This window comes from Urocitellus parryii, chromosome 2 (assembly GCF_045843805.1).
Source record: "Urocitellus parryii isolate mUroPar1 chromosome 2, mUroPar1.hap1, whole genome shotgun sequence".
NCBI lineage: Eukaryota > Metazoa > Chordata > Mammalia > Rodentia > Sciuridae > Urocitellus > Urocitellus parryii.
Window position 1 is genome coordinate 66,358,740 of NC_135532.1, and position 22,767 is coordinate 66,381,506.

Consider the following 22,767-nt stretch of genomic DNA (forward strand, 5'->3'; position numbering starts at 1 on the left):
AATTTAGATTAATGTAACTGTGATTATGTGGTTTTGATTATGTAATTTTAAAGATTTTTGTACACATCTTTTGTACACATGTGTATACTATGCTCCTCCCCACAAATACACATACAAACACAGTAGAGAAAGTTTAATATCTTGTTCTTCCATCCAAATTAACTATACTTTGGAGCCTTGGCAGTTGAGAAAGCAATGGGCAATGGTTTTATAATAACAATTTGAAAACTTACATTTTTGAGGTATTCATCAATCTATAGTTCTTGGCTTTTAAAAGTATATTCACATGCATTTGTGGAGGGGAAGAAATGATCGACAATACAATGAGCTTCCCCAAACTCTGCAGTGCCCTGTGCATACATGCATCACTTACTAATTTGACTTCCTATCACCAAATAATGTATTCCATGGGGAAAGGGCTGACCAAGAAGCCCCAGATTGCAGCACAACGACTAGCACATAGGAACTTCTCAGTCAATGTTTTTCCCACAACCAGATAAACTTCTGACCCATTACTCATTAGCAAATATATTTCTGAAGCTACATGTTTTCTCTACAAAATACCTCATATAAGTATTCTATAATTATTCTACTCACTGTATGCAGTGCTATTTCTTTCACTTGTTTTACACTTAGTAGGGTCCAATTTTCATGGGAAAACTCAATTCTAATATGGATTTCTTTGAGATTTGATAGAATAAAGTCTGCATATTATGAACTTTGATCATATATCCTCCAGACCGAGAGAATTCACATTTTTCAGGTAGAACAAAGACCAGTTCATTTCCTTTTTTTCACATCCATGTCATTCTTGACACATGATTTAAAACCCCACATGGGATTTCAGGTTAGACATTTCAGAGGTTTTGACAATAAAACCACACTCAGTGAAACTTCAGTTTTCTTAAATCCTCAAGGAATACGTCATCTGAGATGGGTGAATTTTTGTTACAGTGAACATTTTTAGTGCCATATTGTTATTGTAATTTTTAAGGGAAATGTTTATAAGCTGCAATACACAAGTGCAATTCCTTTCAAAAACTGCAGTGAATTCAAACAACTTAAAACTATTCTTGGTGACCTGGGTTGCCATTTTGAACACTGGTTACTCAGGGCAGCTCTCCCCAGCCTCATGGCTGATTGCAGAATGGCCCTGGGTGTGCTGGGTTCTGTTCAGGAATGTATTCTGATAACTTCCAGGACATGCAGTTCTACACACAAACACATACCCTGTATCTCTTATTGCTTCATGGAATCCTCTGAGGGAGGTAGCAGACTGCCCACCCCAACTAACCCCTTCTTTTATCATCTCATGACCTACATGGTCTGGTCTGAAGAGGCTCAATTTTTGTACATATCGTGGACAATTCCTTTCTGACATGTTTATTTGTTGGCAACAGTACAGAGGCTCTTTCTAAAGGTTTTCTTCTTCCCCTTTTAGTTATAAAACTCAGAAAGCTTACACCTGAATTGACATTGAAAGGTACCAAGTTCAAACAAGTCCAAAAGTTTTCCATAAAATGGACAAGAAGTGTTCATCATTGAACTCAAAGTTTTGCCTTAAGTTACATTTACCTTCCTTTGTACTCAGTGTCCAGTACTTCTACTGGCATTCAATACAGTGCTCAGAAAATCAAAGGGTGACCAACGAGACCACACACATCTGCAAGAAAAATAAGTCCCCTGTTTCTCAAGAATCGAAAACAAAAGACAAGCACCAAAGATTACAGTCATAATGAACCTCAATACAAACCTCATATAATCACCTACTATGCAAGATGGATCCTAAATAAAATCTGGTAATTCAACATCCAATTATTTAACTTTATCTCTTCAGAGAAACCATTTTAATGGCATAAATGAGGGCCTAAGGTTTCCTTTAGGCTTTCTCAAATCAATATTTATAAATCATATTTCTGTTTCCCAGGAAATTAAGGAGGCAATACCTAGGGCAAGAAAACCTATCACTGTCATCTTCTATGTATCCTCAGTTCACACTGTTTATTAGGGGGGCCCTCCTAGGGGACTGGGGATATAGCTCAGTTGGTAGAGTGCTTACCTCACAAACACAAGGCCTTGGGTTCAATCCCCAGCACCCAAAAACAAAACAAAACAAACCCCCCTAGTATCATTGAAAATCATAATAAAACGAGACAGGAGACAAAACACTAATTCCTTAACCTGCCTCTTCTCCTAGGGGATGATGGGAGAAAAAAATAAAATGAAGACCTGCACAGAGAGCTCACAAAACTGGAAAGCGGTCTATGTTCCGTTTCAGTACATGAAGGCCACAGCACACAGCATCATGAGACAGAGTTAGAAACCTGGACTCCTGAGAAACCTCAGGTCACATGTTTCTGAGTTCAAACTCCAGATCACTTACCCTCGGATGAGTTACTTCAACCCTCTGAGCCAGAGTTTCCACCTCTTAAAATTCATATTGTAGAAATATGGAGACAGTTTAAAAGGGAATATAAAACACCAACTTCAGGACTAATTTCATCACTATGTTCAAAGATGACATATACTCAAAGATGACTGGGAGTAAATGACTTTATGAAAAGTATAAAGTAAAGGTTTTTTTTTTTTTTAAAGTTCTCATCTTTGAGGATTTTACAGAGACATGGCACTCTTACAAGATTCAAGGGAGCGTCACTTGACAAACATCTGCAAATGATCTTTCAACTTGGAGAATTAATTATTTTACAGTGTACATCTCTCCTGGAACCACATTATCTAAGCTTGCTACAACTTTCTTTTTATCAATAATCGAACATACAAAGAAAACCAAAGCCCTGGTCACATGACTAAGTTATACATGTGAATATAGAGTTTATTTAAATAGTTTTAAATTTTTAAAAACCTTATTATTAAATCACAAGTTGTAAAGCATCACAACCCTGGCCCCAAGATTCAAAAGATACATAATATACCGCCAAGATTTGCTGTGTAGCCAGACTCACATACTATGTTTCAACATTTTTAGCACATTTTAAAGTTTAAGTATTTTCCCAAACATTTTAACTGCACAGCATGCTTTAAAATATAAACATGTTATACATATATTCATGTCTTTATGATTTAAATATCTGCAATTGCAAAGCAATCTTTTTCTATGCAGCAACTCATTACTTTCCATACAACAGACCCCAACTCCACAAATTGCTTCTCGAAAAAAAAAAATTTTTAAATATTCTTTTGACTCACAGGAGCATCTACTAGCCTACCCCACAAATAATCCACATTCAACTTTCTATCCCTCCCCCTAAGAATACACACAATTTTTTAAAAGGACAACTAACCAGATAAATATATTTGTATAGGCTCAGGTTAATCTCCACTATCAAGTAGATATTTAGAAACTGCAACTTCAATTCCTAAAAAGTGGCCTCTATATTATTCTCCTCTTCATTGAATTCCAGAAGTCTTGATTCCACCAATGTCACCAGCTCAGCCACAATGCTAAAGGTAATTAGTTTTTCTGTTTATCATACACAACTAATGCTGAACTCACTGCTTAGAATCTTGAGTTAGACATAAAGAGAGGACATTATTCTTATTAGAACACTCCAGGTAATCATTAAACCCCAGTATTGCTTACCTTGTGGAAAAGTCTAGAGTTATAAATTGCTGATGTAATCAAATAATAATAATAATTACGACCAGCACCAAACCCAAAAGCACTGAGCCCTTGGGTGTGAGTTTTGACACAGAGCCCAGAAAGCTAAATTCCTATCCAGGTTTCTGGTTCTACTGAATTCAAGCTCTGTGATCTACTGCAAGTTACTTTATATTTACCTACAAAAGAAAGAAAATTTCTAAAGCTTCTTCAAATCTCCATGCCTCTTTGAACCCTAGAGAGCTATATAATGAATGATGAATGGCTACTATCAAACCTCATAGATGCATTTTAATGCAGGGCAGAATGTGTATAGCCCAGATATATAGTCAACACTATAAGAAAGAATCATATAAAGCTGACCTTAATAACCTTCATTTTCAAGTTTTTATGCAAAGTCTTCATAATAGTCTTAATATTGTTTGGAAAACATTTTGCTAGCTAGTTTATATAGCATTAAACTATTATTAAGTAATTACATTTAAAATGTAAACAGGCCTGGTGCAGTGGCACATACCTGTAATCTCAGCTACTTGGGAGGTTGAGGCAGGAGGATCACAAGTTCAAGACCAGATTGGCTACCTCAAAATAAAATAAAGAAGACTGGGGATGTAGCTTGGTGGCAGAGCATCCCTGCTTTCAATCCTCAGGACTGCAAAAACAAAAACAGGGTTAGGGTTGTGACTCGGGTGGTAGAGCACTTGCCTGGAATGTGTGAAGCCCTGGGTTCGATCCTCAGTACCACACACAAAGATAAATAAATAAAATAAAGGTATTGTGTCCATCTATGATTTTTAATATTAAAAATAATAATAATAATAATGTAAATAAGTTTAAGCAAAAGAGTTCATATGAACACTGATATTCTTAAGTCCTAAAAGTATCAATATTTTATAAGTTTCATTAAACTGTGTTAACTTTCTGAACGGTAGAAAGGGCTATTTTATGACTCATTTTGCTCTCAGACACACATATCTAATTATCACTATAGAAATTATTTTAGAGAAATCACTTTGCCTTTATTCCCATAAGCATAAGAACCTTTCACAATACAAAACTTCACCCTGCTCAGAAAAATGACCTATCACCCTACAACCAAGAGAAGAAGGTTTTGTAAAATCATCAACTTAAAGTGCTGGTCTCAGATTCTGCTACTCTCAAGAGTTCCTCCTTTAGCTAGTCTTACATCTAGATGCATGCATTTACCTCAAATACCAAGTAGTCCATCCAGTAATCTTAAAGGTGACACCAGGCTGTACTAGGGCTAGGTGCTAGGGCTGTACCTCCAAAACACCAAGTTCTCCCTGTTCTGAAAAGCTCTCAATTCCTAACTCAGCAGTTTCACCCAGTAGGCGTGGTTCTAAATGGGAGGAATCTATGCACCTTCTTCAGTTCTGTAGTTGTCCCACCAAGATGCCTCACGACAGGGTAAGCACTCATTTAAAAAATACTGTTGATTTATGACAGTCATCATTATACAAAATACATGTATAAAGATGTGAATTTGGTGTCAACATACCTTATATACAAACAGAGATATGATAAATTGTGGTATAAAGGTGTATTAAGAATTGTATGCAAAACAATAAGAGAGCTCATGTATAATGGCATACTTTATATACAGAGTTACGAAAAACTGTGCTGTGAATGGATAATTATGAATGTAAGGCACTCCACTATTGTCATGTATATAATTAATAAGTAAATATAAACGTAAAAATGTCCAATTATATATATATATATACATATATATATATATGTGTGTGTGTGTATATATATATATATTTCCAATTAGCACTGAAGAGTTGAAAAGAATTATTCACATGCCCAAAACATCTATTTTGAGATTGAATTCCTTTGACCCTACAGTAAGTTTTCTTTGGTATTCTTCAAAAAATAATTTCTATTCTTTTTGTTCATTGGAACAAAGGGTTATCACGGGAAAATGAAGATGCTTTATAGCAAGTTCCCATAGATCTAGCATCTGAGGAAGAATATATACCCCTCATCACTTCTATGACATCCTTCTATTATTTAGTGAGCATCTCTTTCTTTTCTCATGGAATCAGATTATAACCATTACCAAGTGTCATTTTCATTTTGCCCTTTTCTACTGCTATTTCTATAAATATCAAAGCAAATGGTTGGTAGAAAATTTGTCAATAAGGATAAAGATTTCCATCTTTGATTTCTGAGACAATTCCTAAATATTCTTTAGTGAAGACTGAAGAAAGCAAATGTGATAAATGCAAACATTATTCTGCACTTTAATTTTCAACATTAATACATGCTTAATTCTAACACAATTTGAATAATTAGTTTGACTTTGAATATGATAAAAATTGATTCATGTATGCTATAGCCAACTGATAAAAATAAAGAATATATACAGGCCAAAAAAATACTGTTGATTTAGACTAAAAGTAGGAAAACTATAACAGTACAATAGTTTAAAAAAAATGCTACATGATTTTCACACAATAGTCCTGAATTATATGCCCACCAGCATCCACGGACTTGGTGCACCAAGGGAGAAAGAAGTTGGCACACACAGTATCATGATCACTAGCACCACACTCCCACGTACCGAGGGGCAGAGACAGCAGTAGGGAAGCAGACTGGCAATTGTCTATTGGGAACCAAGAACACAGGGGACAAGATATAGGGAAAAGAGGTTGCAGTCAGAGAGGATAGCGACCAGATAGGCAAAATGAGGAAAATAAGTTTAAGTAAGTGAAAAATAAGCAGCAGACAGATAACAAAAGCTAGGCTTCTTACTACTATAGCAGGTATTTACAGAATAAGAGAAGGCTAGAGGGAACCCTGAGGCATTAGATTGAAATTGGAATCTAGATATGAACTCATGTTTTTTAAAATATAAACATAGATATTTATGGGGGGGTGTAAAAAATATATATTTTCTAGTTGTCCACTGAGAACACCACGTAAATGGAAGCACACAGAGTGCTCAGATGTAACTTCTAAATACCATTCTCCAATAAAAGGAACCAAGGTTACCTGGAGCAATCACTTACATCAAGGATTGTTAAATTACCTCAAAATTTTATCACGGTACACTGTACAGTGACACTGTACAATTACAGGATACTATACAATTTCATCCAGATGTTAAAAAAAATTCCAGAGCTCAAATAAAAATTAATGTTACTAAATAAGAGTATTCTCTTAGTGGATCCTTTGGGGCTTTCATCATGTTGGTTAATTAAAACAATGATATGATTTAAAAAGTTTGTGTGGTCAAAGACGTTAAGTGCTAAAGGTGTTAGGTGTTAGATGTCCAGGTGCTAAGAAATATCAACAGTGTATCATGAAAAATGTCCATTCAAGGCATTATACATGGAAAACACCAGAGTGTTCCAGAAGCAAGGATACACTGGCTTCTGGAGGTCAGTAACAGAGATCTCCCAAGTGGTTTAAGGATGCCCCAAGAGATTCTGAATAGCAAAATTCACATCTTCATTTGGAAGTATCTGGCTATATGATACTGCGCTATTTTTATCTGACTATATGATATTTTTGAGGAAAAATATGAATAACCAAACTAAGGAAACGTTTCATTTTCCTTGAAATGACCTCAATCCAAAAATATAACTTCCAAAGCACATGAATATGTACTCATGAGCCACACTCAATTACACCTAATTTCAAAAGGCTTCATCTACCATACCATCAAATAAAAGTATAAAGATTGTACATAATTCACCATCACAACTTGTACAGTATCAGTTTACATAATGTTTCAGAATGAAAGAGGTTTCCTTGGAAGTATCTGGGGTTACCTGAAACCAAACAGTGTGACAGATTCCAAAAAGTAAATTTAGTATTAGAAAAGTGAGAACAATTTGCAAGTGGAACAACTGCCTCTCCAAAAATGGGTTACAAGGTTTATTTTATCCATTGTGAAAATACATACATACAGGTCTGGGACTGTGGTTCAGTGGTAGAGTGTTCCCTAGTATGAGTGAGGCATTGGGTTCAATCCTCATCTCAGCACTACATAAAAATTTTAAATAAGTAAAATAAAGGTATTGTGTCCATCTATAACTAAAAAAAAACATTTAAGAAAAATACACACATACAACAAAGGGAAATGAAGGGAAGGGAAGCTGTTGAGGTATGGTGAGATAGAGTGAGAATAGGAAAGACAGTAGAATGAATTGAACAGAACTTTCCTATGTTCACATATGAATACAGGACCAGCGTAACTCCACATCATGTACAACCACAAGAATGAGAAGTTATACTCCATGTAGTTATGATATGTCAAAATACATTCTACTGTCATGTATGTCTAAAAAGAATAAATAAAAATAAATATTTAAAAAATACACACATATAAAAATATAGAAGCACATGTGGATAAGTAAATTTTCCAGATGAAGTATTCTGGGGGCTTGTGAGTCAACATACTTGGACATATTTTTAGTACATTATTTCACTGATTTGTATTCTTTGTTTCTGGACGGTTTTGAGTAGTGCATCATTATTCCTCTGTGGACAGGTAGAGGTATTCAGTGAGTGATTAAACACTTGCTCTGCATTATCCAGTAGTTATTCAACCATAACGTTATAGCCTGACATTTCTGCACATTCACATAAATTGAGATTCATGCAGATGCTTAAGGTACCAAAATATCTCAACTCATATATCCACCGCACCATTAAAGACTAAGTGGTATTTAATATACAGTTCCAGTCAATGTGTTCAAAGTTTTGAATGATGAGGATACAACTTTCTTGGTCAAATCAGATATTATTTTTACTGTATTTATCTTTGGGGGACCACATTTCTCTGATTCTTATTTCTGTAAATAGTATCACCATCTTCCCAGTCTCAGACTGAAAACAGAACACTTCTGATATCAATTTCAGGAGTCAATAATGCTTTATTGGGAAAACTTTTCTCTTATTTAATATATAAGTTCACAAATGCAGTGCTTGTAAATAAATCTGGCAACTTCAAAGTTCATTAGATTTATTTTACAATGCAACAGAACAGAAACAAAAAAATAGAAGTGCAATAGAAAACAACAAACTGGTGACTGGGAGATAAAAAATGCCCTGCACCTGAACTTGCCCTAGGCCCTCTTTCATGCCCTGCTAGTCTGCACAATAGCAGCGTATGCTTTTCCTGTATAATTCTAAAATTTTTTCTTGGAGTCTGTTTTTTTTTTTTTTTTATTTCAGACTACAAACTTCATAGTCCACAGTAGGTTAGATGACCAATATAATTGATCCATCCTCCGGAGCCAAGTAGAGCAAAATTCAATGACTATTTCACAGCTAATAAGAGAGATCTGTTCTTTCACGAAATAAAACAATGGGCTATGGTTCAGATCTGAAATGTCCCCAAAAAAGGTTCATGTATTGAAGCTTGGTCCCCAGCTGATGGCACTATGGGGGGGTGGTGGAAAACTCAGGAGGTAGGGCCTGCTTGGAGGAAGTAGCTCATTGGGAAGGGGTGAGACTTTAGAGTGTGTTATTCCCAGTCCCCCTACCCTTCTGCTTCCTGGCAGCCATGAAGTGAGCAGATTTGCTCCAGCACATACTGCCCATCATGATATCCTCCCTCGCCAAAGTGATGGGGCTGACAGACTGACTATGGACTGAAATCTGGAAAACCATCAATCAAAATAAATCCTTCCTCCTGTAAGTTGATTTTCTTGGGTATTTTGTCACAGCAACAAAAAGCTAATCAACACAAAAGGTATACTGGGTGACTACATTAATAAACTCTCTAAGTAAGTTGGAAATAATTACACAGCTCTGATGGTCTATAAGAAATGTCAGGAGATAAGCTAAGAAAATACTGACACATATAGCAGTTTCAAAATTCTAAAAATAGAAGTATTTTCTAGAAATATACCTACGTGAGCTTATATCTCCAAAACAAAAGAGTTTTGTCCCTAACTATTCCTAGCTTGAATGTATGCTGCTGGCTTAATTTTTAAAAAAATTGTCAATCTGATTCATGAGAGAAAATGGGAAGTAAAGTTACAGAAAAATAAAATCACATTGTTACTATATTTTGAAATAGTCTAATCATAAGCATCATATAATATCCAGCAGAATAATTTTATATTACTGTCACCTCCCCTCTAATCCACAGGGGATAGGTTCAAAGACCCCAAGGGGATGCCTGCAACTGCAGATAGTACCAACCTCTAAATGTACTATGATTTTTCCTATACATACATGCCTATGATAAAGTTTAATTTATAAATTAGGCATGGCAAAAGGCTGACAACAATAGCTACCAAACAGAACATAATAGGCTATAATAAAATTGCTAGCCAGCAATTTGAAGCCATTAGTAAGTAATATAAAGGTTTCCTGAACATGAGCAGCCCAAGACTGAGATAGCAGCAGGCAGATCTGATAACAGAGACCCCTACTCTAAAGGACTAACAGACGGGTAGCATATACAGTGTGGAAACCTAAACAAAGGGATGATTCACATCCCAGGCAAGATAGAGTGAGAGAGTGTGAAATTTTATCATGATACTAGCATACACCATTTAAAATATATTATTTCTATTTAATATTTGACTGAGGGTAACTGAAACCTCAGAAGGTGAAATTATAGATAAAGGGGGACTACTATTTCATAGGTTGATCCATATATTAAACAAACAAACAAAATTGGGATAGCAAGTAAAGAGCAAAAGAAAGAGAAAGAGGGAAAAGGTCTTTGTTAAAAGAACTAAATTCACATAGAAATACACGGGACAAATTCCTGTGTGACCTCACCAAGTGTACAAGCAAGAGATAGTATTGCTGGGCTTCCCACCTGAACAGGTTAGCTAAATGGCTGCTGGAGGAGACCCAAAAGGATGAGATACTTGTTCAAAAACTCAATACTCACTAAAAATAAAAAATAGAAATTAATACACACTGTGCCTAATTATATCCAAAGGAATAGAGGGAAGAAGGTTGTCATAAAGTGAGAAGAAGAAAAAAAAAATGTCTTTCATGCCCTTTGTAAGGGCAGATACTTGGGCCCAGCCACCAATTTCTCAGCATCCTTTCTTATAAAATTAAGATAGCTGCAAGATGGCACTATCTTGTCAGCTTTAAAAAGAAATGGTGTAAATGAATTTCACAGACTTGGCTTCCTCTGTATAGTTTGTACCACAATAAGTGAGAATTTGAGACCAAAAAGCACTGCCTCTGTTGTGAAAGTAGGCAATAGTCAATTATATTTCATAATCACTTTTGACACTTACTATGAAAGGCTTCTTCTATGCTTTACCTGTAGACAGGAAATGTTTGCAGAATCTTAAGCAGGTACCTATCCAAAATTATATGAGACTGTTTTGATAACACAAGTATTTCAACATGTGCCTATACCAATTTGTTTAACTGGGTGTTTTAGACATTAAAAGCTAAATCAAATATTTAACAAAATATTTAATTTTCTAAAAAGTTCATGCATTATTTTAAATATTAACAAAAATTGTGACTCATATAATTTCCTACAAGAAATTGATATTGTCTAACATAATAAAACCAAAATCCATTTAGTGTACTTTATAACTAAATTCCCACTTCTTTTACTGGACATTGCATTTCAAGATATAATTTTTTTGGGGGGTGGGTGGGGATTGAACCCAGGGCCTTGTGCATGCTAGGCAAGCACTCCACCAACTGAACTATATCCCCAGCTCAAGATATAAACTTTTTAAAAAATTTTAAAATATTTATTTTATTGATATGCAATGACATTTCAACATAACTGTGTTCTATCACTGGGTTATCAAGACCATGAATTAAATAATATTCAACAAAACAACTGTCAAGAAAGCAGATGACTGCATTATGCTAAACAGATAATCATTAGACACCTGCTCTAACACAAGTACTGTTAGGTTTCTATCTGCAAAGACAGTAAGGTATATGGAAAATCTACCTCTCCACTATCCATATGATACAGTCAAGCCACATAATTCATGAAATATTCCCTTATTCTTCCTCTATATTATTAAAGTCTTCACAAGGGAGTTAATTCTAATTCATAAAGCCCAAAGGAAAAAAAGCTAAAGATGATATCTTGGTCCACTTGGGACTGTTCTAACAAAGTGCCTCAGACTGGGTAATTTACTTATAATTCCAAAGGCTGGAAGTACAAGATCAGGTTGCTGGCAGATTTACTGTCTGTTGCAGGTCCATTCCTTACAGATAGTACTTTCCATGTGTCCCCACATGGTCCAAGGGGCTGAAGGGGCTGGAGCAATCCCTTCAACCACTTTTATGTCACTAATTCTACTCATGGGGGCAGTGCTCTCGTGACTTGATGGCTTCCCAAAGTTACTCCTGTTAGCGCACTGGGAATAAAGTTTCACGATATGAATGGGGTGGGGGGTTGGAGGGCAACATTCACCATAGCTGATGCCTCTGTTTGATAAACATGTATTCAGGGTTCTGTTCCTAAGTATTCCAGAGTACGGTCCCTGTGCCATCAATTTTTCTCCAAAATCTCCAACTAAAATTTGCGGTTAAAAAAAAAAAAATCACTAAGCCAAAATAAAGAAAGAGGTTCAAATTAAAGATAATATTTCTACAGAAATAACAGTAAAAAGGAACGTTAACTCATTACTTTCTTACATCATGTTATGCTCTACATAGGTGTCTCTCACTTGCTCGCACCACACTCTCTTATTCTGTGTGCACACACTCATTCCTATCAATATACATACACTTTAATAACATATATGTATGTGTGTGTGTGTGTGTGTGTGTGTGTATGTCAAACTAAAGTACAGAGACAGTTTAGGGAAATAAACCACATACCAGAAACAAGTAATTAGAAAAAACTCAGTGGTGGAGAGGTCTTGGGTTCAGTCCCCAGACTGCAAAAGGAAAAAAAAAAAAAAAAAAGGCAACATACTTTGATGCTGACATATCAATGTTTCAGAGGAAATAATCAGAAGCTATTCAGAAGAATTTGACAGAATTCCCAATTTATCAGTAAAAAAAATAAATTAAAAATAAAGACACTTGCTTAGCATGATAAACACGCCAATCCAAGTCAATGGAGACTTCCCACATGAATACACCCACAATTGTCAGTTAGAAAATGAACAGCAAAGGATATATCTCAGTAGTAAGGTAGATCTAAAATATCAACACAGATATAAAATATCAACACAGCCCAAAGCATGAAAAGTGCTAAATTTTACTAAAAATAACAGAAAAGAAATTTGAATAAGCTGCAAATACATATTTCTGGAGAAACAAAATAATTGGAAGAATTAAGCACATATAGAAGAATTAAGTGACAATAGCCAAGACCTTTTAGAAAAACAGAAGATTTGATCTAAATTATATTAAAATGTCTCTAGATATGGTAATGAAAATAATGTAGGGCTAAGGAAGGATGTAAGCATAAACAATCATTACAAGATCTTCACTTTTTTGAGAAAAATTGGATATCTGGATTTTTAAAGTGAAATACCCCAAGTTTCTCATTAGTCTGAAATCTTTGAAAGCATTGTACAGTTTGCAAAGAAACTGTCTCTGGCCAATGGCTCCCATGAACCTCAGCCCCATCCACACCCAACACTTCCTGCCTCACACTGTGCTCTGGGGCTTCCTGTGTCTGTCAGCCCTTTCCTCTCCTTCCACTCATTCAAAGGCAAGCCACCCACAGTTCTCCCCCCACAGGCACTCCTAGAACCTCGGGTGGGGATAACCACTGCTCTCCCTGTCTCATGAGGATGGTGGTTCTTATCAGATTGACTCCAGAAGCAACACAATGTGTTCTGCCTCTTCCTCTGGATTATGATAGCAACTGCCATCTATGGCTGAATCCTGAAATGATACTTTGTTAATCAACAATAACCATAAACCATAACAATAACCACAGAATAGATGTTATCCCTACTTTACTCATGACATAGTGCTCAAAGGGGTGAAATCATTAAGCAAATCCTGGAAAAAAATAAATTTAAATTACTTTCCACCAACTTCACCAATTTTATCACAGCTCATTGGACTCAATTTAGTTAAACTAGTCAGTTTGGGGACCTGCTCCTAGAAGAAGGCAGTGAGGTGAGAGATGGGTAAAGGAAGAATAAGCCAAAGGGTAGGGACCACCCATGAAGAGGAGGTGAGCACAGGAAGCCACCAAATGCTACATATCCTAATCTGTATTTGAGATGGACTTCAGTCAAATAATTTATATCAAAAATTACCTTTTGCTTTAGCAAATTTTATCCCTTTCCTTCAACTCAATGAGGGAAAAAACAGATGGAAATGGTACTGTAGTCCCAAAACAGTCTGAATTATAAGATGATCTTTTGAAATATCCTTAATATATTCTTTTCATGTTAAGCTCAATATAAAGTTTTTAAATAATAGCTAACATATTAGTTGTGTTGGAATTAAATTATCCTATAAAGTGTCTTCTTAAAAATTGAATAAATCATCATCAAGATGTATAAACCAATTTACCTTAAAGAAATTTAAAATCATCATAATGTAACCTGCTGACAGTTTCAAAAGCGGCAAGCATTTGAGGGTGTTTCAGGAACTGCGAAAGACAATTTAATAACAATGTTCTTTCAGAAGATGATCTGAAATGTCCAGTTAATCATTCACCTTTAAGAACACAATTTCATTGACATGTCTTTAAATATTCAATGAAACCTCTCTCACAGGGAAACATCAGAGAGAGAGAGAGAGAGAGAGAGAGAGAGAGAGAGAGAGAGAGATGGTCTTTTTAAAAGTGCACTTAATCACTGAGCAGCAACACGTTGTTTAAGGGAAAGAGGAAAAGTCCACATGATGTGCTTCCTCTTTCCTTCGAAAATTTTGGAAGGTGCTTTTTTTTTTTTAAGATATTTTATTAGTTGTTGGTGGCCCTTGATTTATTTTTATGTGGTACTGAGAATCGAACCCAGTGCCTCACACATGCTAGGCAAATGCTCTACCACTGAGTCACAACCCCAGTCCCATGGAAGGTGCTTTTTAAAGTTCCACTTATGAAGAAGGCGAAGATATGAAAGAAAACCTAAGCATTTTTCTGGCTATTTCTAAACTCCTTCAATATCTGTTTAAGGATAGAAAGTCATAAATTTCCATCAGTCATACTCTGGCTCAGATTTTAAATTATTCACCTTTAATGTCTGTTCTTTATAGCAGAATTACATGACTGTCCTGTGAAAATAAAAAGTTATTCTATGACACTTTATTATCAAATGGGTCATACAGTCCTGCTAAGGCCTGCTCTGTAGGAATAGTCGTCACGTGGAGTGTGTCTGTTTATGTGTGTACACACATTGGCCCTTCTGTATGTGAGTTCCACATCCGTGAATTCAACCAACCATTGACCAAAAATACTCAAAAAAAAAAAAAAAAAAAAAAGGCTGGGTTAGAGTCCAGAGGTCTATAAATAAAATGTTTACATTTTTTTCTCTAAGAAATATAATATGTAACAGTTACGTACATAGTACTTACCTTTCATTAGATAATTATAAATCAGAGATTATTCACTTGCAAATGAATAATAAATAGTGTAATAATATTTATTACACTATTTTATAAGAAGGACTTAAGCATCTACAGATTTTGGTACTGCAGAGGTTCTAGAACCACAGACGCTAGGGTACAACTGTATATATGTTTGCAGAGGGCTTACAGGGCAGGCAAAGCCTACACTGTTCTATATGCCCTTATGCAGAAGTTTAGAGTCCATTATCACTGTGGGAGTATGCACAGGCCACTGAGTTCATACTACACACTAAGCTGTCAAAGGGGCTGAGTCAAAAGAGTGAGTGATAAAGTTTGGGTGGCAGATGATATTTAAAACTTCTTGAATGAGATCTGCCACAGACACAGACCGGGAGAGTCTGAAATATGGCAGAATCCAGCTGACAATGTGGCTACAAGATACTATCTTATTCTCAATCTGAAAAGAACAAGGGTTCCAGGTGGAGTAGTGCTCATCTCACAGCGAAAGGAGCAGGATGTGCTATTTCACATCCATCTCCCCCTCCCTCTCACCTTCCATCCCCTTTCTTCTATCACACTCAGTCCCCCCTCAAGCCCAGCACCAATGTTTCCTTCTCATCGACTCCACCAGGTCCTCCGGATCAACAAAGTTAGTTGCACCCTTGGATGGTTTCAGAACATTCAGTATGAACTTTTGCCATACAACTTAGTGTTAACACCTCAATGTTTCTGCTAAAAAAAGAAAAGAAAAAAATCCAAGTAGCAAAGACTTTGTGTGGCTCAGCTCTGCCTCTAGCATTTATTATAATGCCCTCCCCATAGTGGGTTTTTCACAAACCTAATGGCCAGCAAGAGAAATTATTCCTCACGGTTCTGGAGAAGGTGACAGCAAAGCCACAGTTCCCTTCTGGGCTCTAGGGGCAAATCCATTCAATGCCTCTTTCACCATCTAACAGTTGCTGTCACTCCCTGGCACTCTGTGGCTTGCAGCCACACCACTCCAATCTCTCTCGGCCTCTTCTTTACATCATCTTTTACTCTTCTGCTTTTACAAGATAACTTGTCATTGAGTTTTCCCTGGACTAAGAAAATCCAGGATGTTCTCATCTCAAGATCTATAATTACATCTGCAAATATCCTTATCCAAATTAGGTAACATTCACATGCTCCAGGGATTTAGATATGGGCACATCTTTTTGAAAGTCACCATTCAACTGACTATTATGAACACTCAGTAAATATATGCTTCTTATCTCAGACTCATATAAAATAAACTTATCTTATAGATAAACCCAAAAGAGAGAAAAAAATGAAAATAGAAAACACTATTTCTTTTCCTTCTCTGCCAAAGTCCTATTTGAAAAAAGAACCACTGAGGCATAGCGGGAAAGCTTCAACAGCATTTTCTTGCTGAGCTCTAAGAATTACTCTACACAATGCCCTAAAACAGATCAATGGAGACTATTTCTTTGTTCCTAGGGGGAAAAAGTCCAGAAATACATACATTTTTTTGCCTCATAATGCAACACTCTTCTTATTCACACAGTAATTTTGCAAAGACCTGCTCTGATTGAGGCTTCGATCTCTTTAAATTCCTCATACATAGTCATGAATGTTTTACAGCAAGTGTGGTTTTACTTGAGTGGTGGAAAGTCAAACTATTAAGTAAACTTACCAAGTATTAAAGCCATATTTTTCAAGATTTTAGGCTTTTTATCGAAACACAATCCTTTGCACATTATAAACACTCAATGAGAATGAGTTGATTTCCATGACTATAATTGTTCCCAGTACACAGTTTAAGATTCCAAAGCAGGATTTTTCGAATGTTAGAATGGTCTTCGAATGTTAGAAATTAAGATAGCAGTTTCAAAACTTATTTTTTAATAATATTTATTTTCTTAGTAGTAGTTGGACACAATACCTTTGTTTTATTTATTTATTTTTATGTGGTGCTGAGGATGGAACCCAGCACCTCCAATGCACTAGGCAAGCACTGTACTGCCGAGCCACAACCCAAGCCCCTCAAAACTTCTTTTGACTCTAATTATGGCTGAAATAATTATTCTGTTCAAGATTTACATTAACTAAAGAGACTAATGAACTACGATTAATATACAAAAATATATTGCAATGGGACTGGGGCTGTAGCTCAGTAGCAGAGCACTTGCCTAGCATGAGTGAGGCACTGGGATTGATCCTGAGCACTACATAAAAATAAATAAATAAAATAAAGGCATCCTGTCCTTTACTACAAAAATTTAAAAATATATGTGTGTATATATAGCAAATTATGAAATAGTGCAAGCAGTACAGTGTATCCATAGGCTTAAATTCATAATAAAATATTCCTTACATATACCAACATACCAAAATAATAAAGATTTAGAAAGGAATAAATATGAGAAAAATGGCAGTCACCTTGCTGCAAGATTCAGTGAGAAACCTACTTTTTCTACTCTTATCACAACAGGATAAGTTATGAAAATTCAAGTAATTGATCAAAATGAGGTTTCCACATCAAATAGAATTGTTGGTCTTTCCATTATCAGTTAACTGAAAAAATAAGATTTAAAGGAATTGGTTGATTTTGACCAACAAAGGTTCACAACGAAAACAGCATCTACCCCAGGAGGGAACAAACAATACCCAGCACCCAGATCTTGGTTTCTAAATACTATTCTCCAATAAGATGAACCAGAGACCCACAGACAATGACTGGTTTGGTGGCAGCAGCAGGGGAAGCACCAGATGAGCCTGTGGAATCCAGTAACACCAGAAAGTAAGAAAGTGCTCAGACACAAAAGAATAGGGGGATGGCACAGGGTTATTACCAAACACATAAGAGCTCTTTAATCAAAGCTGGAAAATCTGAGTAACATGGTATTATATTATGAATCCATGTACAAAACAAACCTACATATGTCCCTACTGATTTAAAAATAAAAATAAAAATAAGTGGAGGAAAAGAAAAAAACTATAGAATTCTAAATACTATGTATAGTTATTTTCACCCTACACACTACCTTAAGGGTAAAGAAGACTTAGTGACTGGTTTCAAAATAAGAAACAAGAGTATGAGGAGGAAAAAAGTAACTTTACAGTGGAGAAACTTGGCGAAGAACACTACTTTAAGTAAACAAAGATTAACATCATAAATAGCATCCTGTGGATCTCAAGACAGGATGCAATGATTTAATGAAACTTGACACATTACATTGAGAAGGGCACTTCACCTCTGATATTTTTTTCTAAGCCCCATAATGCAGTCTAATCATGAGAAAAAACATCAGATGAAATAAAACCAAAGGACCTTCTACAACAATGACCAGTACTCCTCAAAATTGTTAAGATCACGGAAAAGAGAGACACTATGAAACTATCACAGAATAGGAGAAGTTAGGCAGATGGGACAACTGGATGCAATGCAGCACCTGATCTGTACAATGGAAAGGAAAGAAGATATTAATAGAAAAAATGAAGAAACCCAAATACAGCAACCTACCAATGTCAATTTCTTAGCCTGGACAAAAGTACTGTGGCAAATGAAGTGAGTCATGGGTTGTTGGGTTTGCTTTTTGTTTGTTTCTGTCCAATCTCTTATCTGTTTGACAGGTATAATAAATTTATTTACTTATGTATTTATTTATTAGTATTTATTTATTAGTAAAGTTATATGATGTCTGAAATTAGCTTTATAGCTTAAAAGGGGCAAAAGAAGAGCAAACCAAGGGATTTCTGAAACAAGATGGCAAAATCCCAAGAATTGCTGAGGTTTAGCCTGGGAAAGTGAGGGTTTCTTATACTATTCTTTCACCTTTCCCATATATTAAATTATTTGCGCAAGAAAAAAAGATCTTAAAAAAAAAAAAAAACATTTAAAATGTCTGTGGTTCAGCCTGCCGTCTTAATCTCTTTAAATAAGCCATATCTCTTTGCGATGCTTATTGACTTTTGTGAAATTTGGTAAACTGTTAGGGAACATACTACATATGAAATTATGTTAAATAAAATTCTTAAGGATCACCAAAACAGACATAAAGTTTGTAAGCACTTCATTAGTTAGGTTGCAAAAGATAGCTCAGTATTTTTCTGAATGATACTTAACTAGTCTCCTACGAATGAATACTATGATTGCCCATCCAGGAAGTTAATCCATTTCTTGGTGAATAAGAAAACCAAGGACAAAGTGGCCGATAGCTATGAAGGCTGATAGGTTGGTGCAACAAAGGAGAAATGCATGCTTAACCACGCCTTGAATGTATTAAATTATGGTCAACAGAGTTTCAAAACTGGATATAAAAATGAAACTAAACAAGTCTCCTGATACATTTTCATCTCTAATGGCCAATTTACAAATCCAGTTTCCCAGGGACCTTAATTGTAAAAAGGTGAGAGCTTAAGAGGGTCGATGCACATGTACACATCTGCACATACACACCCCTTCCAAAGAATAAGGTAAAAAAAAAAAAAAAAAGAAAAAGAAAAAGAAAAGACATAGTATAAAGATTAAAAAAAAAAAAAAAGATAAAACACAGTACTTGGAAGAGAAATTCAAGAGACCAAACATGAAGAAGATAAAACCAATGGGGGAAAAAAAAGATGAAAGACAATAATTAAGGTTTTTATTCAAATTGCCTGCTCTAAAGACATGTGTCTGCAGACCTAAAGGGTCACAAAGAAAGAAGGTGGATTGATAAGAAAGAAGTACACATTGAGTCATGCCCCAGCAAAATTCCTACATTCCCAAGATAATTAAAACAAAACACAATTTTTCAGAATAAAAAGCAAGGTTATTATTACAACCATCAGAAATGCATCAACTGCTTCTGAAAAATCATCTAAGCCCTTGTGGTCTTAAATAGAGGCCTTTTTCCTCTGGGGTAGAGCTGTTTAGTAGTTCAAAAGGCATGAGGAACCCATTTCTATTCTGTCTTTTCATTTTACTTACCATGACACTTTCTTTCAAATGCTTGTCAACTCATTCTCTTGCAAAGTAGACCCTATACTATAATTTCAAATATTGTGTCTGCTGTCTTCAAGCTTTTATCCCAATTAAAAAAAAAAAAAAAGAAATCTCCCAAGTCTCCAGCACACCTTACTTTACACCTCACTACACCTCAACCTAGCTAGAAGTAGGAAGAGACGGCATATACTGCCTCACAGTGAAGGACAGGTTGTTGGGAAAGGGACACCATGGAACCAACTACAATCTACCACAAATACAAAGGAAGCCTAATCAAAATGGAAACACACGTTATTACAAAGAAGAGATCCAGGGTCATAGCAGCATAGCACCCTACAATAAACTGGGAACAAAGGAAAGAGAACCTAAGTCTACTCACTGATCTGAGTGAGAAATATTTGAGGATAAGTAAAAATTCAGTGATAATTATACCACCATAACCTTTCAATGAAAACACTGAATCATTCTAACCAAATAATAAGTGAATCAGAGCAGTACTGAGACCTCCTGCTAAGGATGGATGAAAGAAAAGGAGAAGTAATGGGAAATAAGCCATTGCATGTATGATAGTTACATCAGAATTGATGTTCTGGGTACACATAGATATCATCGAGCAAGGATCTGCAAAAGAAGGAAAATTCTCAACATGGTCTGACAAAAAAAGTAGCAAACATTTCAGCAAAACCAGCAGATTACAAGAGGAAAATGAGGGAGAAGCCAAAGTGCACCAAAGGTCCATCCAAATGGGAGGAGAAAAGGAAAGAAAATTAGAGTTTTCATAGGGTTATTTTGTTTTCAAAGATTTCAAGAAAAGAGGCTGGGATTGTGGCTCAGCAGTAGAGCACTCGCCTAGCACGGGCAGGACCCAGGATCGATCCTCAGCACCACATAAAAATAAAGGCATTGTGTTGTGTCCATCTACACCTAAATATAAATGTTTTTAAAAAAAGATTTCAAGAAAAATATAATCTCAATAAAAGCAGTTGTGTATCCATTCAGTTACTGAGCTCCCTACAACCCAGGACATCCCATCTAACAGGGTCAATTCACACTGCACACAGCAGAGTTTTGCATGTTGCTGAAATGTTCTACTGATGATAGTGCATTACAAGCTTTTCAAAGAGTGGTGGTGTCTTAAGGAAGTCATGTGTTTTCTTTCTCCCCTAATAGCATTATTTGAGGGCTGGGTTGTGGCTCAATGGTAGAGCACTTGCCTAGCACATGTGAGGCTCTAGGTTTGATCCTCAGCACCACATAAAAAAACATAAATAAAAATAAAGGTATTGTGTTCATCTACAACTATGAATAAATAAATATATCGTGTTGGGTATTTTGGTCACAGTGGCGAAAAGCTAAGACAAAGTTATAATCTCTGAACGTCAGATACAGTATACAACAAAGGACTTGTTCAGAACAGTATTTCTAACTTTAATGCTTTCACAGTCTTGAAGCCTTTTTTAAAAAATAAGTAAAAGAAAAGAAAAAGACTGCAGAGAATTAAATATATATATGCATTACTAAAAGTCATGAGAGCAAAACCAAGGAAAAACATGTTATAATTGGTGAATAAATCCAAAAGATTTTTATAAAAATGTGTAAGAGTATAAAAGCAAAGTTGTAGAACATTTAAGAGGAAAAATAATATGAGATATAAGAAAGAAACCACACATGTCAATAGAACAAATGTAATGATTTAATGAGACTATTACATGTTATCCTGAGGCAAAAATTAAAAAAAAAATAATAGCCTAAAGCAAAGGGGAGGCTTCCCCCATGGTTGTTCTCTGTCAGCCTTGGTCAACCCCACCATGCTCTTTGACATCACCATCAATGGTGGGCCCTTGGGCCTCGTCTCCTTCAAGTTGTTTGCAGACAAAGCCCCAAAGACAGCTTTATTCAAGAAAATTGTCATGTTCTGAACACTGGAGAGAAAGGATTCAATTATAACAATTCCTGAATTCAAAGAATTATTCCAGGATTTATGTGTCAGGGTGGCGACTTCACACGCCATTATGGCACTGGTGGCAAGTCTGATGAGGAGAACTTCATCCTGAAGTGTACAGGTCTTGGCATCTTGTCTATGGCAAATGCTGGGCCAAACACAACAGTTCCCTGTTTTTCACCTGCACTGCCAGACTGGGTGGCTGGATGGCAAGCACGTGGTCTTTGGCAAGGTGAAATAGGGCATGAACACCATGGAAGCCGTGGATTGCTTGGGGTCTGGGAATGGCAACACCAGCAAGAAGATCGCCATTAGCAACTGTGGGTCACTCCAATACATTTGACTTGTGTTTATCTTAACCACCAAACTATTCTGTCTGCATCTCAGGAGAGCACCCCTCCACCCCATCTGCTCATAATATCCCATAATTTTTGTGCTCTCGCTGCAGTTCTTCGGGTTCCATATTTTCCTTATTTCCCTCCCAACTCCTGCTAGATTTTAAAGTTTATAATTATAAAATAAAAACTAAATAACAAAAATAAATAAATAAACAGGTAATTTCCTAGCTAAAACTTGGTGGAAAAACAAAGTTAAAAATGTTAATGGACAAATACATGGAAGAAACTGTCAAAGAAATTAAATATATATCACCAACGGACAAAAATAAGGCCAAGACACAAAAGTTCACATCTGTTTTTAAGGAAGTAAAGTTCCAATTACAGTTCATGAAAAGTCATGAATATTTTCTCAATTTATTTACATAACCAC

General features: G+C 35.8%; 1 protein-coding gene and 1 pseudogene across 2 annotated transcripts in view; one reads left to right on the forward strand and one right to left on the reverse strand.

Moving 5' to 3' along the window:
• Positions 1-22,767, reverse strand: part of Klf12 (KLF transcription factor 12) — a 426,606-nt gene that overhangs the window by 386,612 nt on the left and 17,227 nt on the right. The gene's annotated exons all lie outside the window — the stretch shown is intronic.
• Positions 22,036-22,342, forward strand: LOC113189344 (peptidyl-prolyl cis-trans isomerase A pseudogene; annotated as a pseudogene).